The sequence below is a fragment of the Equus caballus genome, chromosome 1 (assembly GCF_041296265.1).
Source record: "Equus caballus isolate H_3958 breed thoroughbred chromosome 1, TB-T2T, whole genome shotgun sequence".
NCBI lineage: Eukaryota > Metazoa > Chordata > Mammalia > Perissodactyla > Equidae > Equus > Equus caballus.
The window spans coordinates 198,304,239-198,320,806 of record NC_091684.1 but is presented as its reverse complement, the minus strand read 5'-3'; the positions used below and the strand labels follow the sequence as shown (position 1 = coordinate 198,320,806).

General features: G+C 50.1%; 1 long non-coding RNA gene across 1 annotated transcript; it reads right to left on the bottom strand.

The window, feature by feature from the left end:
• Nucleotides 1–2,312: 2,312 nt before the first annotated feature.
• Nucleotides 2,313–6,562, bottom strand: LOC138918997 (uncharacterized). Its single transcript, XR_011428856.1, has 2 exons — nucleotides 6,432–6,562; nucleotides 2,313–6,332 (listed from the first exon to the last, which is right to left on the bottom strand). It is a non-coding gene; the product is annotated as an uncharacterized lncRNA (long non-coding RNA).
• Between the last annotated feature and the right edge of the window lie 10,006 nt (nucleotides 6,563–16,568).

Below are 16,568 nucleotides of genomic sequence, written 5' to 3'. Positions count from 1 at the left end.
TAATGACACAAAAGTTGGGTATCAGCTTCCGCAGCCCCTGCTGAAGAACCTACGCTTCCTTCTACTTTGACGTTTTTTTGACTTTTTTTCTTTCTTCCTTTTGTGTTTTCTCTTTTTCTGAAGCTTCCCCATCCGCCATCTCCCTCTTCTCTCTCTCACACACCTGTCATCATCACTGTACAAAGAATTTCTTTGGCTCCATTCGGTGAGTAATGGTTTATCTGTCCAAGAGTTAGGAACTACACAATTCCCCCTTGTGTCCAAAATTAACAACTTTTGGGCGTTTTGCTTTTAGCAGCATGTATCAGAACCGCCTCGGCCCCCGCCTTGTATCAGGAGTTCACACCTGGAAAGGTGGGACCGGGACTGAGGTTTGCTGGTGCAGGGTTACCTGGCAGCAGGACTGTCCGCGACCTGCTCCGGGGACGCCAGAGGGCGAAGCGTGGGAGCCAAGGAGGAAGAAAGGAGTGAGGTCCCGTCTGGCTGCAGTTTGATGCCACCACTGAGACTTCATCCTGGAGGCCAGGTGCCACCTCCCCAGAGGGAACATGGGCTCCTTCTCGGTGCCTGTGACATTTGGGCTTCGCCAGCCAGGCGGAGGGCACCACAGGGGACTGCCAACCCACGGGAAGCGCACAGGGAGCCATCCACTTGGGGCTGGTAGGCCAGTCAGGAGAAAAGCACCCACAGCTTTCAAGAAAGGGTAGTCCTCTTCCAGGATTAGGCCATTTCATGGAACCAGTCAGGCAAGGAGGAATTTTATTTACTCCCTCTTATAATTGCTCTGGGAATGTCAATTTTCTGATTCACGTTAAGATAAAGGAGGAATCAGATCGTGAAGGACCGAGGGGATCAAGCCTGCCTGATGAGCTGGCTCACGTGGGTTTTCACGGACCACACCCTGCAGAGCAGAGGTGAAGTCTGACTCCAGCAGGTGTCAGATTGTCCCCGAGCTGTCCCTGAAGTGGGTCTGGAACCTCATAGAACTCATTCAGGAAGCTCTGGATGAGACCCCGGGCCCTGCCAGGCGAGGCGGAGGGATCAGAGATGGGGGGCACAACAAGGAGGAGGGGGCAGCAGCTGCCTTTGGCCCCAGGTTCTATTTCCGTCTGCTTATTCAGGTCAAGAGGGTGGAGGCCACATGCTGGTTGAGCAGAGTCGTAAGCTCCAAGTCTAAGGAAATATGTAAATGCTCAGCAAAACCTCTGGTGTTGGAAATCACTGTGAACATTTTTTTTTTTTTAATGAAGACTATAAATGAAAACTCTAGGAGAAAGCTTTTCCCAACATCCTAGCCCCTTTTCAAAAGGTTCATCCTAGAAGTCAGAGAGCGGAATCTCCACTATGATCTGGCAAAATCAAAAGCAAGTCACTCATCCGTTTATTCACTGTCTACTTACTGAGCAACTTGTAGGTTCCAGGTTCCACCCTGGGCACTATGGGGACACAAAGCAGCGCCCTGCCTGGGAGAGAGACCTATCTCACCATAAACGTGAGGACACAGAATGGGAACTGAGGAGCCCTAAGGGCAGAAGTGAGGTCGGGCTGCCAGGGCCTGGGTGTGGGGAGAGGGGTTGACTCCAAAGGGACACGACAGAACATTGTAGGGTGAAGAAAATAGTCGACTCGTCAAGTGTGGTGGTGGCCACATGACTGTAAACTTTCACCAAAATTCGTAGAATTAGAAACCTTCCAGAGTGAATTAGGCTGAATGAAAATTATACCTCCAGACCAGACAGACTAGGAAGGAGGACCCGGCCACCCACTTCCGAAGAAATTGGCCGTGAAGACCCTGTGAACAGCAGTGGAGCATGTCTGATAGAGCATCGGAGGTGAGAGGATGGCACAGACAGACCCGGCAGGGTTCCCTCTGCTGTCCACAGGGGCGCCAGGAGTCGGAATCCACTCAATGGCACTAACAACAAAAAATTATCCCTCAACAAACCTTTTTGGAACCTTTTGGAAAAGCGATCTAAGAAATGTGCAGATAAACTATATAAACAAAGAGGTCCAATGTGATGTTGTAGAAATGTCAAGACAAAGCCATTGGCACAAATACGTCAGAAACCAATAGTTGGATGTTATTTGCACTTCCAGAAGAAAAAGAAATCTTTATCAGAGCCAGGTTAATTTTACCATCTGGGAAAAAGGCTGGAGCATAAGACACCTGCCCCTCAGCTGCCACTCGGCTGTGGAGGTAAATGCTGGTCGTGAAGCGTTTGAGGGACGGAGATGAAGCAAACAACAGATCCCTGACTTCCACTATTTGGAGGAAATTTTATCTTGAAAAGAATGTATTCATCCCCCTTGCATTTTCTTTTTTTACATAACAGCTTTATTGAGATATAATTCACATACCATAAAATTCACCCTTTTGAACAAAGTGTTCAAGTCAGTGATTTTCGTGTATTCACAGAGTTGTGCATCTACCACCACTGCTCAATTTTAGAACATTTTCATCGCCCAGAAAGGACACCACGTACCCCCTTGCTGGGCCATGTGTTAATCTTATATTTAATCCTTGAGGAACCGTTCCCAGTGGCTGCCCACTGTGCCATGCCACCCGCGTGCACGCCGTGTGAACGGCCACCTTGCATTCGCCCTGGCTCATCTGTTTCACCCTTTCTCAGCTCTCCATACGTGAATGGGAATTTTTTTTAAAAAACTGGTGCTGTTGAGATTGAAATGAAACATTATAGGGAAGTTTGAGTCCTAACGACAGGGAGTGTGTGAAGTGACTAACTCACTCGCAACATTTATTTTTCTGTGTTGTTAAGTTTCGTGTTGTCTGCTGAGTCAATCTAACGTAAGATCTGATTCATTAAAGTACAAGAGTGGGTGTCGGGTTCTTCTCAGGAGCCTTAACCTGAGAGTCTTAATTCGGGCTTCCTTTCAGCACAGGGGGGAGTCTCTGAGAAGAGAGAGTGAGGCGGGAGTTGAAACGGGAGGTTCTCGGGCGTCTTCTTTCTTCCGAAGACCTCTGCACATTCCACGACACGGCTCGTGGGCTCCCTTGTCCCGCGACAAGAGATGGGACCTGGTTTTCCCTGTGTCTGTGGAAGGACTGAGCCGGCACTGAGGTCCAGGAGCTAAAGCTCCCTCCTGCCTCCCTGGACGCTCCTTCTCAAGTTGCTCCCACCGTGCTTGAAGGTTGCCTGTTCTGCAGACCCCCCCTCCTCACCCTGCTCCTCTTCTTGTGTTGTTCGGCTGTTTCCAAAATCATGTTCAATTATTTGGGAAGCTTTGGGCTAAACACAGTAAAACATGTTCCTTTGGCCAGGATCTCGTGGCTCAGAGTCATTACTTGGCTAATGTTCCTTGAGGATCTCCAAGGAGGAGGTGTAGAACGCAGCTTTCTGCTCCTCTCCTCCGCCCTCCGAGCCTGTCCCGGTTGCAGGGTCCCCGTCGTGCAGAACAGCGTCACCCCGCAGTTTCCCAAACCACAGACCTGGGACTCACCCTCAGGCCTTGAGATCCCTTTAAGCCCAGAATTCCCTCTAGAGGGAATTAGAATGATTTCTTTATGACATTTATTTATTTAACAAATCCTGACTGAGCTCATTTTGTATAGTGGGAAGCTTGTATTCTAGTTGTAAGCACAGGACTAGGCGTGTGAAAAACTGAACAACAACCTGAGGTGTGTCACCAGATTGTAAATAAATATGTATGACAGATAATGTAATTCTGCAGGGTCAGGGGAAACATCTTCGTGGGCGGAAGAGGTCAGGCAAGGATCCAGGGAAGCACTGTGCCGTCGCCTGAAACGGCTTTGGCGATGGGAGGTCATCCACGAGGACCCATAGGATGTTAAAACCGGAAGAGGTATAAGCAATCATTTGCCAATACCCTCATTTTACGTAGAGGAACCTGAGACCCAGAGAGACCAAGCGATGGATAAGCTGCGTTCATTCCCTGTTTATTGATTGCCTGCTGCATGCAAGGCTTACTCGAGGCTTCCACTTACTCAAAGGAACAGGCCAGGTGAGACTAGTTCTCAAAGGGCACCTGGTATCTAGTAAGGAACCAGGCCTGTGTCAGACATGCAGAGGCAGGGCTGTGATAGTGGGGGAGGGCAGGGGCTACAACTGGTAGCTGTATACTGGGTTACTAGTCCTTCCACTTACCTTGAAAATAGAAAAATTATAATAGGTAATCACAGGGTAGTTTACTTCTGCTTGGTGAGTAGTCAGGCTGGAAGAATTCGCCACCACCTCCAGACAGTGTCTGGTCATCTCATCGGGTCTCCAGGCTGGAGATTCTGAAGCAACCTGTCCCATGTCCACTCGAGGGAAAGGGGACAGCCTGCGTTTTACGAAGTGGAAGCACCGCGGTTGGTTTTAGGACGATAGAGACAGGGAGGCGGGTCTCCTTGACTTCTACTTGAGTTATTTTTTAAAATGCTCCTCTAGGGGGCAGGCCCGGTGGCGCAGCGGTTAAGTTCTCATGTTCCGCTTCTCAGCAGCCCAGGGTTCCCCAGTTCGGATCCTGGGTATGGACATGGCACCACTTGGCACACCATGCTGTGGTAGGCATCCCACATATAAAGTAGAGGAAGATTGGCACGGATGTTAGCTTAGGGCCAGGCTTCCTCAGCAAAAAGAGGAGGATTGGCAGCAGTTAGCTCGGGGCTAATCTTCCTCAAAATAAAATAAAATAAAATGCTCGTCTAACAAATCCAGGGTAAGGGCACTTCCATAGTCCACATTCCAGCCTCCAGGCAAACAATGACACGGGGTTTTTACTCCAGAGGAAGTCAAACGGGAAAAGCTAAAAGATAAGGCGAGAACCCGTAAAAATACCTTACTGATGATGAAAGCACACGCATGGAGATTGTGGAAGACAGGCACACAGCCACAGCTGCAGATAAGTCAGCAGGAGCCAGGTCTCCAGTCCCAGGAGACGGCATGCTTCCAGCTTTGGGCTTTCTGGATGCCTGACATGCGTTTGAAGTCATCTGTTCCTCCTTGTTTGTCCAATCTCCAAGGACATTCCTGAAACTAGCTGTCCTCCCTCAGCCCCCTGTTTGTGCTGAGGTGCTCCCAGCACAGCCTGAAATTAGTGCATTTCTTCTTCTTCGAGTTCGGTTTTTGAACAAGCAGGGAGAGACCCCAGAGGCGTGCGGCCGGCTGCTTGCACCGACGCCGCTGTGCAGCCTGAGGTGGGTCATCACTGTCCTCACCTGGCTGCACTTCGATTGTGAGGAGCAACCTCTCCTAGAGTGCAGTTTTAAAATAATAATACGTGTCTGAAACGAGAGCAGAGATATGAAAGCTCTTCTTTGAAGTTAAAAAAATTTCAGCCCACGAATGCACAATGTTGACATGACTTGTTACTGAACGTATTTGACGCTTTGTCAGGCTCCTGGCATATTTGCGTGCACTCGTTTAAAAAGACTACCGTCAGCACTGTGGCTTATGGCTAACACAGAAGTTTGATTACGAATAAATGCTAATACTTACACAAAAATATTGAGGAGGCCATGCAGCCACTCTCTTCTCCTTCACTGCCAACCAAAAGGAATTAAAAATTGGCCCCAGCAGGGCACAGCCTCCCTTCCTGACAGCAGGAGAGACAACGAAATGTGTGAGGGTGGGGGCAGAGGACACTCTCCCCTCCACCTGCTAAGTGTCAAAGAGAATAGGAGTCCCGAAAGAGCCCTACCAACCCAGCAGTCACAAATTACTTAGCAAACACCAGCTCGTTGATCCAGAGGTGACTGTGAGGTGACCTGCTAAAGGATTTTTAAGCAGAAGGGCGATGGTGTTGAACATGCAATCCTATAGTCTTGCACCACAGGAGTCAGGAATTCTTGTTGTGTTTGATGTCACTCGTCAAGTTTGGAACAAAATTTCGTACATACAGGCGATGTGTATCCCCAGCACCTTGCATGACTCCTGGCACAGAGCAGGTGTTCAATAAGCATTTTGTAAAATGAACGTGCTATTGAAAGACTTGAATCTGTACAGCAGCCAATCCAGTGTCACAAAACTCCAGTCTGTCACTTACATTCCTTGTAGGGCCTTCCGGCACTCTCTGACGCACACCTGTGAAATTCCGAATTGCACAACCACGGGAAAGAAGAACCCAGGGGGAGCAAAGTGGGGGCAGGCTTGCGGCGGAGGCTGCTCCGGGATCCCCTGCCTTGTCCTCAGCCTCCCCGCCCAGCACCGCACGCTGTGCTCAGTGTAGCCATCACACCCTCTGTAAAGGTGGCATTCCGCCCTACTCCACCTCTGCCCCATCTGAGGAGTCCACAGGGCTTCCTCCTCTTGTGCAGTCCCACTCAACAGCATTCACCAAACCCCAACTGCACGTGTTGCGCCACGCTCGCCCTGCGGAGGAGAGCAGAAACGTAAGCCGTGGCCCCGAGCCCCAGGACTGGTGCTGTAGTCAGGGAGACCACGTCATTCTTCATTTATCTACAGACATACCGAGCATACGTGCTGAGTACTCTTCTAAGCGCGAACCAAGACAAACAACTCCCCACTCTCGTGACGCTGACATTCTGGAGGAGGAAGACAAAAACAGTCATACAAACAAATGAATACACAAATCAGATAAGTGCTACCAAAACAAAGTCATGTCATACAGAAGCTATTTTATCTGAGATCTTAATGACGGGACTTGAGAGCCGAGTTCCAGCCAGAGGGAATACCAAGTTCAAAGTCGCCCAGGTGGGGACACAAGCTTAAAGTGTTCCCACCAGATGTATTCTGGATTCTTCTGTTACTTACAGCTGAACTTAGTCCCAGCTAATTCACACTCTATGTCACTATTTCTCTTACAGAAATGTACCTTTCCCCAACCTTTGAGAAAAACCAACAGCCCAAGACGATACACAATATTTATCCAGTAGCTTCAAATAACTCCCATTGAGCCTTGATCCACCGGACACACATACAGCAATCGAGGCAGAATGGCCCCGAGTGGACGGTGGCCAGGAGGGTGGACACAGCAGAGGGCAGTGGCAAAGGCACATGGCTGAGGGTGGGCCCCCTGAGGGCACCTAGAGAGAGAGACCCTCCAGGCCGAGCTGATTGCCCCTCTACTCCGAGACTTGTAAATTGTTGAACAGTCACAGATCTCTTGCTCTGTTGAAGAGACATCAGCCTGGACTGAGTAACTCTTCACACTGTATAACTCTTCACACTATACTGAGAAAGAGCCTATTTCTTGAAAAATTGAAGGACTGAGCCGCTGATTCTCTTGAGTGGCGGTTCAAGAGGCAGCGCCATCCACGCCTGCAGAGCCACCGCAGATAAACACACAACTGAAGACTGTGCTTGAATGCAAACGCAGCCTTAAGACATTCCCTCCAGCCCACATAGTCACCCCAAAGCCCCTTCTCTGTAGAAATTCTGGAACCCCTGCTGCCCAGGTCCTCAGCTGCCTTTGCAGATGTCCACAGGCACCTTGTCTCTTAGAATTAAATGTCTACAGATGTGCCAGTCCCAGAAGATCACTAGAAATACGTGGGAAACTTGGGTCAGAGCAATTTAAATGGCCCAGAAATACCGGACTTGTATCTCAGTTTGTATCCCATAATCTCTGCCTCACTCCCCGCCCCCCCCCCGCCCCCGGGTGATAAAGCTGGCCTTGACCCAGTTCACAGGAGCCTCAGCCAGGCGCCTGGAGGAATTACAGAACGTGAGGGACACTCTGCCACGCGCTGTCCTTTCAGTGACACTGGCTGCCCGTTCAGACCAGGCCCTTCACAACTTCCCTTTGGGAGCAGACACGGCCTGGGGTCCAAGAGAATCTAACCCGAAGTCCTATGTGGGCAGAGAGTGTCTGATCGCTCCGGAGGAGGAAAAGCCCTCACCCTCAGAGCTATCTCTGGGTTGAACAGTGAAAGATCAATAGTATCCATAGATCAGCACTCAGGAACCACAGAGGCTGCTCTAGCTGGTGACTTTGGGCAGCAACACCAAGGCTGCCCCCGCAGAACCAAGATTCTGGGATGAGCACTAGGAACAAGCAGCTGGCCGTGTTGAAGAGGAGACTGCTGCCACCTTCTGTGTGCAGGACAGCCCCTTCATCTATTCAGGCGGGAGGCACTTTCCAAATTCCATCTAGGACAACATGATATTCTGTGGCCCTGGTTTCTATGAAGCAAGAAGTGGCTCACATGAAGTACATGGAAGAGCAAGAAACGGGAAGAATTGGTGCTTAATACCAACCCAGAGAGGCAGCCTAGTTCACGTCACAACGGGCCCCGATCTGCTCTCTGAAAACAGTGGTGCCAGGTGAGCGCAGGGAGGTGGCGCTTTGGTGCACGTTTGTTTTGAGCCACGTATCAGAAATTAGCTCGCATCAGAGACTCTTGGTGCAAACCGTCAATCATCCTGGATTTTTATTGGATTTTCATTGAATGCTATAAAATAAAATCTAATGCACATCAATGAATAAGTCGTGTGGCTTCTCTGGAAGGGGGTACCGTTAGTGGGATTTACATCGCTAATATAATCATAACCACTCCCTCTGAGGATTAAATTTATCCCTTCAGCAAAGGCATAATGAATTGCGAAAAAAGAGCGGAAAGGCGGCGTAATGGTGTCTTATAAAACTGAAGACTTCTTGAAACCCCACCTGGGCTACACAGTTCTCACTAACGAGCTGAAACATTGCTTTAATTCTCTGCGGTTTATTATCTCGGGAACTAATAGACTGTTGGGAGTTTTCCACCGTTTATTTGCAAAGCAGAAAATGGACACGTTCTGCATTGTGATTTTCACGTCAGACACGTGGGGGCAGCCGTGAGCCAACAGGAGTGTGAGCCTCGGGACCGCTCCGAGCCGGGATGTTTGACTCTAGACCCCGAGATGCTGCCGGCTCTGTTTAAACCGTTTAAACCAAACAGAAACACTTTTTTTTTTTAGCTTTAAACTTAAATATTAGAAGAATTTACTCCTCCAGCCTCTGTTTTCTGTTCCCCATTAGTGCTCAGTTTTCTTACTTCCCAAGTGTTTTTGTTCTTCCTGTTGACAGCTTTCTGTTTTAATCTCTTTAGGAGTTTGATCATTTTACAGCTGAGAAACTTCGTCCTGATGAAGCCTGGGGAGCAGGATCTTCCAAAGCAGGCACAGGACACAGGCTGTGCGTGCAGAGGGCGGCAGGGGCCTGGAGAACCCAGGGACGCGCACGACAGCATCCTCACAGCCGCATGGGGGCCCAGGTCAAACGGGGCCGCGTGGCGCGTCTCTCCTCCCCTGGACCGCTCACCCCAGCCCTGCCTCTCCCAACACCGAAGGACAGCTCGTGGGCGGCAGGGTTTGCTTTCCCTGTGGACAGGAGAGTGTGCAAAGGAAGGCACCACAGCCAACCCTTCTTCAGACCCCCACCAAGGTGGCCGTGGGGGAGGCCTAGAAGCAGAGGCCAGGGCTGGCGATGGAGGGGGCACGGGCCGAGGGCAGGCTGGTCCCCAGGGCGTGTGGGGGGTGACACCCAGGGAAGGAGGTCTGGGCTCAGTTCCCACGTGGCCCCAGAGCAGCCTGGGGGTATCGGCCAGGGCAGCCACTCCACTGCTTTTGTTGTGCCATCAGCCAAGTTTGTCTTTAGACCCGTCCCGGGCTGCCCCCGCTCTGAGCTCTCCCCTGGCGCAGCTGTCGCTTCTGCTCTCTGAGGACCCGGCTTACGGGTGCCAGCTTCCCTTCGCCTTTGTGGAAGAGTGGTGGTGGCTTTAAGGAGCCAGGTGGGGAGGCTACTCAGGCCATGCCTCCTGCTCGCGGCCACGGGCCTCCCCATCCCGATTCCAGGCCCCAGGACAGGCCGCCTCCTTTTCTTGAGCATCCTGAAATGCTGGGCCCTCCTCCCTGGGACATTGCACTGCCGATCCATTAAGGGATCAAGCAGAGAGCAGAGCCAGGAGTCAAACTCTACCGGCTCCTACACCTCGGGCCCTCTCTGATAAAGAGTTCCTTGTGTGTTTCAGATCTAAATAGCTTCTTTCTTCCACCATAAAAAATGTGTGTTTATTGTAGCGCTTCCATCCCGCTTGTTTCTCTGGACAATTCGAGGCATGGTTTTCCGTTTCTGATTTTTAAAGCGTGGTTGCAGCCCGACGGTACATGTGACACCGTGTCCCTGCGTGTGTCTTAAAATCCGCCCTGAAGCCGAGGTTACCTGTGGGAGTGGCACAGGGAGGAGGCGGTTTTGATTCTCTGCTTTCTACCCTTCATGTTGTTTAATCTTTTCCCAATACGCCAATTATTTTGTGATGTCTAAACAGAACGGAACGAGGACAGCTCTGACTCAAGCCGGGGCGGCTGCCACGTGGGATATGCCCTCAGCCAGGACCCTGCACAGCAGGCCTTCTCTTCTGTTCCTAAAAATAGGCTCACCTTCCCACTCCTGTGGTTGCGGTCCCTCTGCTGAGAGTATTAAATGGCAACATGTCCTTGGAGACCTGATTCCTGAGGAGCAGCTGAGGGCTTCCCTCCCCCCAGCGTCCTGCCCCCAACACACACACATACCCACATGCACACACACACACACACACACACACACGTACACATACATGTACACACACAGGCACACTCGTGCATGTGTATACACATGCAGACATACACATGCATGCGCGCATATAACACATATGCACGTACATACACACACGTGCACATAGATGTACAGTGTGCGCATATGTACGTACAGGCGCACACTTCTTTTTCCCTCCTGTTTCAGAAGCATGATGCTATCAGGCCCCAGAGTTGGCCAACAAAGGACTCGATACAGACAGGACACTCAGAAAAACAGCAAAGTAAGTCCCTTGTTACACAATATTTTGAAAAGCAAATTGTCAGGAGAGAACCAGCTCTTCTTTATTCTAACGCTTTGTCCTTTGATCTGCATTCTCTCTTTAGTCCATTCGGCCTCCTGCTGACCACCCGCCCCGCCTGGCTGGAGGCAGTCCCTGGTTACAAGGGAAGGGGCCGAGGTCCCTGCGGGGTGGATACATGCGTTCCTGCAGAACGTGGCTGGCTGATGAGCTCTGCAGAGACGGAAAGGTTCTGAGGAACAGGAGATGCCTGGGCTGAGTCCTAAAGGACCAGCTGGGCCACCAGAGAACAGGAGAAAGGCCAACCCCATGAAGGAACTGTGAAACCATGACGAGGTCCTACACATCACCGGCCTGTCCTGAACATTTCACGTGTATCCCACCGGCTCTCACAAGCCTGGGGGGCAAGGGCGCCCGTGGTCCCTCTTAGGGCTGAGGTCCCTGAGGCGTGGAGGGGAAAAGTGGTTTCCCAGGGCCATGCGGGTCGTGAGTGGGGGAGCCAGGATTTGAACTGAGGCACTGGCTCCAGATCCCTGGCTTCTGACGCCTCGATTGTCCTGCAGTTTGGCTGACTCGGGAAGAGGGGCGACTGGAGCACAGCGCTGTAGGAGCTGGGGCGGGAAGCGGGGCAGACACCGCATGATGCTAAAGAGCCTGCTTTTATCCTGAAGACCGTGAGGGGATGAAGTCAGAGGAACACCCTGACCAGATGGGTTTCCCACAGATCTGTGCTTCTGCGGGAAGGCTTGGTGAGGCCAGGCGAGGGGAGCCTGGTGGCTGCTGTACAATCCAACGAAGAAATAAGGCAGACAAGTGGGGTGGAGAGGGGGCGGCAATCTGAGCTCCACCGAGGAGACGAGGCTGGGGGGGAGGACAGAGTGTGGAGAGAGGAGGCCTGTACTGGTACCCAGCTCAGGTGACAGGGGTGTTCCGCTCAGGTGTGCTGGGAACACTGCAACAAGAGCAGGTGTGGAAGAAAGGGGAGGGGTCCATTCAGGGGCTTCTGGGGGTCTATAGTGAGGTCGGAGGAACAGAGAAGAGATCATGTAAAGCAGGTATCTTAACCCGGATAGAACTCAAGAGTCTGTAATTTGTATGGGGAAAACATTACATCTTTATTTTCACTTTTCTCATACTAAAATCTATCACATTGTTCTATTATTAATGTAAGAAAATTGCTGTAGTAAACTTAGCAATATCTAGGGCTTTGTCACCCACAGAAGTCACAGATTTTGCACCCCTGTCTCAGTTGTTGCAGAGGCCTCTGTGTATCCTTTACGCCAGCATGACTTTAGCGTGATGGTGAGTAGACCTGACTGTGGATCTGAGTACCTGAGACTGTAGCCGTGCATTATTACGTGTATTCCTGTGTCAAAGGTCTTGACAATTTTGGAAACTGTATTTCCAAAAAATGACTTCCTTTGTAATCCTTTGTATTTTGTTTTATGCACTAAAAAGCATTATTCTGAGAAGCAAACCAAAGTCTTCACCATGCTTTCAAGAGGTTTAACGATTACAAAAAAAGGTTAAGAACACCTGACTTAAAGGTAAAATAAGTAATCCTTGTCAATGATTGGAGGGGAGGAGCCGGGAGACCCCAAGAATACCCAGTGAGTGACTGGGAGATGGTGGTGACCTTCCACCATGGAGAACACAGAGGGAAGGGCGAGGACATGGATCTTCTTTTGCGAAGATGCTGGTGCGAGAAGCCCGTGGGACAAGCAGATGGCGCTGTCCAGCGGAAGGTTGGAAGCAGTGCTACACAGCTCAGGAGCAGCCGCAGGAATAGATGTCTCACTTCAGAGTCAAGGGCATAGACTTGCTGCAGAATAAACAAGCACGGCCAGGAAGAGCAAGTGAGGCGGGGAGACAAGAGGGCTGAGCCAGAGTCTGGGGGACGCAGTATCTCAGAGAACCAGGGAGGGAGTGGTGGGGGAAGGGGTCAGAGGCAAGGGAGGAGAACGAGGAGAGCTGGTCTTGGGGAGCCAGGGCAGAGAGGATGCAGGAGAGAGTGGTGTCAACACTGTCGGATGCCGGGCAGAAGCCAGATTGGAGGAGGACGGGTCAGAGGCCCCAGAGTTGGGCAATGGTGACTCTAGGGACCTTCCCCAAAGCTGCGAGAAACCAGATGTCAGGGAACTGAGGAATTAGGAAGTATGGGCTTCTGTTTCAAGACATTTAATGTAGGGGGAGGGAAGGAGTTGGGAAGCCTCTGAAAAAGAGATAGGCATTCCAGGAGTGGGACTGATGGGGAAGAGCCAGCAAAGAGCAAGAGCGTGGTCACCAAGGGTGGGGAGGCCAGTGGAGAGACAGAGGCCGAGGGGAGGAAGGGGTGGGGGAGGAGGCCAGGGACCATGAAGCAGGTGGGGGATGGGGCAGGGCCTCTGTTCCTCTTCCATGAGAGGAGATGTGCAGGTAAGTGTGAGGAGATAAGAGACACTGAAGGCATTCATTCCCTCGCACCCACCTGCTCCAGACAGAAGTGGATCCCAGGTTTGTGGGCCGGAAATATATGCAGTCTGGGAAGAGGGCCTGTTTGAGAAAAAGAACATAAAATTTACCAAGCCAAGATTAAGGGCAAAGTGAATATTATTTATAATGAGAAAGGAAATCACACAAATTATACATTTTTAAAAAGCAGACAAATATCACAATCTCTATAAAATTCAGAAAATAATATGATTTATATTCATCAACTGGCACACCTCTACAATACTGTTTTCCCCTACATATTTGGCTATAAACTCTGATCATCCCTAAAATGACAATAATTCTGTAATATTTTCTAGAGAGAGTAGAAGGGTAATTCAATATTTCTTCTAATGTGGTTGGTTGAGATTCAGTTTAATATTGGTGAGTGGGGGACATAAAGGTTGCGCCTTCCCCACACGCCTCCTCGCTGTTTGGACCCCTGCAGGGTTCTGCTCTGCAAATGCAGGAATCATTATTCTGTCTAATGAGATTCCCATTAAGTGTATAATGTATGTCCTGGTCAGCTGGGGCCGCTGTAACAAAGTCCCACAGACTGGGCAGCTTAAACAACGGGCATTCATTCCCCAAGTTCTGGAGGTGGGAAGGTCAGAGGTCAGGGGGCCTGCACAGTGGTGCTCTGGGGAGGGCCATCCTCCTGGGTTGCAGACGGCTCCTTCTCACTGTGTGCTCACATGGCTGAGAGAAAAAGAGCAAGTTCTCTAGGCTCTTCTTATAAGGCCACTAATCCCATCATGAGGACCCCATCTTCACGACCTCATCTAAACCTGACGACCTCCCAAAGGCCCATCTCCAAATACCACCACTTCGGGGGCAGGGCTGCAACATATGAGCTTGGGAGGCAGACAAACATTCAGTCCATGACAACGAGTGACAGTTATTAATGCTACGTTATCTCGTGTTCTCTCAACAGGGAAAGACTTCTGTTCTGACCAGGCCCTTGAGAACCAATCCCTCTACTCACAATTTTATACATCAGAGCTTTACAGGCACTTCCACAGACTAACTCTGGCTCTGTGCATTTCCAACCCTCCCCCAGCCCCTGCTGGGCGCCTTCTCTCCAGGCTCTGAGGGACACGTCCCCAGCACCACGGCCCACCTGCAGCTGTGGCGCGGTGGCTGGCGTCCTGGAGCTGCTTCTGCACAAGGATGCGCAGCAGTCACTGCAGTCGATATGGACATGGTGTTCCCCACTAGGCCCAAATGAAACATGTCTCCAGCGTAACTTCCTCTTAGCCACATCCCCAGATGCCCACGGCCACTCCGGTGCCGCCTGACACAGGGGGGTCATACAGACACAGAGGGCACCTTAACCAGCTGCGATGAAATGTGTTACTTCTGCAAACTTGTCAAAAGCTCCTCGTGAACTCATTGCTGGGCCTCTCTCAGGGCCCTGGAAGGGACGGGCTCCCACAGGCGAGGGGCTTTCCCTTCGTGGTGAATCTCTCTCTGCCTCCACAGCCCAGGCTGCTGAGTGTGAGGGTGGGGGCAGTGATGAGACAACTATTAAAAATAAAACAGTTGACAATTATGTGGTGCTTACTAGGGGAAATCTATGTGTGCATTAAGTCATTTAATCCTCGTAACACCCCTATGATGTTGGTGCTATGAAAATCTTTATCTCACAGATAGGGAAACTGAGTCACAGGTTGGGTAGCTTGTGCAGGTCACATATGTGGGAGACCTGGCAGTGAGCCCGGGCAGGGTGGCTCGTGCTGGCACCGAGCACGCGGAGCAGCCAGTCCAGACAGCTTGCCTCCTCCCACCAGTTCCGGACACGGGACGTGTTGGTACTGATTTGCCCATTTTCTGTCCCTTGCGACTCAAATATAGATTCTGTGAGGACAGACTGTTTATTTTATCCACCGCTGTATCCAGCACCTAAAACAGTGTTTGACACACAGTGGGTCTATAGGAAGTGTTTTGTGATTATCTTAAACTCTCACTCTCCTCTAAACTCTAATTACTCCAAGAAGTAATCTATTTGGGAAACCACACAAGAAAATGAAAATGAGAAAGCACTTACAAAAAATGGGGAAAGTTTGGCCCATGTGAAATCCAGGGGGAAAATGAACTTTGTATGTTTTGAATAAAATGGTGAGCTCTGTCCTACATGTGTGGTTCATGTGATCCAGTCCTTCAGGCCTCAGACCAGGTAGTCCATACAGGAATGAGCAGAGGCTTTCAGACGGTCCGGAGTGCCCAGCTGAGGTTTGCGATTCAAAATCTGTGTTAGCCCCTGACTGCGTGGTTGTTATGTGATGTTCTCCTATAACGCTCAAGGGCCAAAGAAAACAGACTGATGGGCACATCTGAGATTGAGGGTTGGTTAGCTGGCTGTGAGTAAGGGGTTGCATCTGATGGTAAGAGTGTCCTCAAAGTGCCCTGCAAGCCAAGAGGGCCCGGGGCTGTTAACTGGGAGAGTGAAGGCTGATGCCTTAGTGAGACTGCAGATGGCTGGGGGGAGGGTGTAGGGAAACGAAGGGACAGGGTTGAGGTCAGAGTGGAATCCCAAAGTTGAAGATCACAGAGGTGAAGCGGTTCTGGATGATGACCCGGTCTTGTAACAGGATAGGCAATACTGATGGCAAGTGCATAGAGCTCTCAGGTGAGCCTCAGGACATGGGAAAATTTGATAGCATGTGGGTTAGGCACTAATATGTCTGTTTATCAGCTCGAGCCATGATTTATAAACTGTAAGGATAGCTTTAAATATCATGTGATATTAAAATATCACCTTCTGCAACAGTCCACTTCTGATTGAAAATACTTTATTTATAATAATTCTAAAATAATTACCCTCCCCAAATTAACAAACCAGGATACTAGCATCATCTCTGTTCAGTGTATTCGTAAAGTTGGGGCTGTGAGTTTTGCTTGTTGAAGGTTTGATTCTGTTCATTTGCAGATAAGCACACAGCAAAGAAGTGTCACTTTATAGCTCCAGATTAAAGTCCCTTTTGAGATGACCCTGAGGAATCCATATTTTATTCAGTGCTGCACACATCATAAAAGATCTTTAGTCTCCAGAAGTTCACATTCTCAGGCTACAAGACACTCAAAAAATACATAAATATAACATGGAACAATGGAGGGGCAGATAAAAACCCTTTGCTCTCCCAGACAGCCAGCCGTGAAGTGCTCCAGTTACGAACATAACCGGCTGATTTTCAGAGAAACAAAAAACTTTACTAGGTATTCCCCTGTGGCTTAAAGAAGAGATAATAGAAGCTTGAAATTGGATGTAATGTCCAGTAAGGAGTAAGATTTCAACTTCTTTCACTGTCAGGTGCAGCTGGGGATA